Here is a 2,269-nt window from a genome sequence, read left to right as displayed (position 1 = left end):
GATTTTAAATTTTGAAAAAAAAATCTGAATTTTAGAAATAAATTTCGAAAATTTTTTTTAGAAATAGAGAGAAAAGATATTTTTGAATTTAGTGAGGAAAGAGAAAAACAATAAAATAGCACAAGATTTAAAATTTTTAGATCTAATGCTCCTAGTTTTCGAAAATTTTGGAGGGAAAACACCAAGGAACACCAAACTTAAAAATTTTAAGATCAAGACACAAGGAAAACTCAAGAACACTTTGAAGACTCACAAGAACACAAGAACATGAAGGAAGAACACCAAACTTAAAATTTTTAGAAAACCAAACTAAAATTTTCGAAAAACACAGAAAAATCAACAAGAAAACACCAAACTTAAAGTTTGGTATAGGATTTAATAGAAAAATTATTTTTGAAAAAGATTTTAAAAAAGAAAATAAGGATTCTAAAATTTTAACACGACAATAATAAGAGACTCTAAACTAAAAAGGGAAATTTTTCCTAATCTAAGCAACAAAACAAACCATTAGTTGTCCAAACACGAACAATCCCCGGCAACGGCACCAAAAACTTGGTGCAAGAATTGTGAATCACACTTTTCACAACTCGTACCACTAACCAGCAAGTGCACTGGGTCGTCCAAGTAATACCTTACGTGAGTAAGGGTCGAATCCCACAGAGATTGTTGGTTTGAAGCAATCTATGGTTATCTTGCAATTCTTAGTCAGGAAGTCAATTGTATTTATCAATCAAATTGCGAATAAACAAGAGAGCGTGGGTTAAAAGTTACTTGTTATGCAGTAATGGAGAATATGTTGGAGTTTTGGAGATGCTTTGTCTTCTGAATCTCTGCTTTCTTCTGTCCTCTGATTCATGCACGCACGTCCTTCTATGGCAAGCTGTGTGTTGGGGCATCACCGTTGTCAATGGTTACATCCCCTCCTCTTGTGAAAATGATCCAAATGCTCTGTCACAGCACGGCTAATCATCTGAGGTTCCCGATCATGCTGGAATAGGATTCACCCTCCTTTTGCGTCTATCACTACCCCCAGCACTCGCGAGTTTGAAGCTCGTCACAGTCATTCAATCCCTGAATTCTACTCGGAATACCACAGACAAGGTTTAGACTTTCCGGATTCTCATGAATGCCGCCATCAATCTAGCTTATACCATGGAGATTCTGATTAAGGAATCTAAGAGATATTCATTCAATCTGATGTAGAACGGAGGTGATTGTCAGACACACGTTCATGGATTGAGGAAGGTGATGAGTGTCACTGATCATCACCTTCTCCATAGTTAGGCGCAAATGGATATCTTAGATAGGAACATGCATGTTTGAATGGAAAACAGAAATACTTGCATTAATTCATCGAGACACAGCAGAGCTCCTCACCCCCAACAATGGAGTTTAGAGACTCATGCCGTCAAAGAGTACAAAGTTTAGATCTAAAATGTCATGAGATACAAAATAAGTCTCTAAAAGTTGTTTAAATACTAAACTAGTAGCCTAGGTTTACAGAAAAATGAGTAAACTATAGCAGATGGTATAGAGATCCACTTCTGGGGCCCACTTGGTGTGTGCTAGGGCTGAGACTTAAGCAATTCACGTGCACAAGGCTATTTTGGGCGTTCAACGCCAGGTTTGGATCCATTTCTGGCGTTGAACTCCAACTTTTAATCCTTTTCTGGCGCTGGACGCCAGAATTGGGCAGAGAACTGGCGTTGAACGCCAGTTTACGTCATCTATCCTTGAGGAAAGTATGGACTATTATATATTGCTGGAAAGCCCTGGATGTCTAATTTCCAACGCAATTGGAAGCATGCCATTTCGAGTTCTGTAGCTCCAGAAAATCTACTTTGCGTGCAGGGAGGTCAGAATCCAACCGCATCAACACTCCTTTTTCAGCCTGAATCAGATTTTTGCTCAGCTCCCTCAATTTCAGCCAGAAAAATACCTGAAATTACAGAAAAACACACAACTCATAGTAAAGTCCAGAAATATGAATTTTTCCTAAAAACTAATGAAAATAAACTAAAAACTAACTAAAATATACTAAAAACTATATGAAATTAACCCCAAAAAGCGTATAAAATATCCGCTCATCACAACACCAAACTTAAACTGTTGCTTGTCCTCAAGTGACTAGACACAAATAAAATAAATAGGTTGAGAAGCAATAATATCTCAGAGTTTTTGAGTGAAGCTCAGATTCTAATTAGATGAGCGGGACTAGTAGCTTTTAGCTTTTGAACAGTTTTGGCATCTCACTTTATCCATTGAAGCT

This window comes from Arachis ipaensis, chromosome B02, assembly GCF_000816755.2.
Source record: "Arachis ipaensis cultivar K30076 chromosome B02, Araip1.1, whole genome shotgun sequence".
Taxonomy (NCBI): Eukaryota; Viridiplantae; Streptophyta; class Magnoliopsida; order Fabales; family Fabaceae; genus Arachis; species Arachis ipaensis.
The sequence above is the reverse complement of the archived record's forward strand: the minus strand, read 5'-3'. Positions refer to the sequence as shown.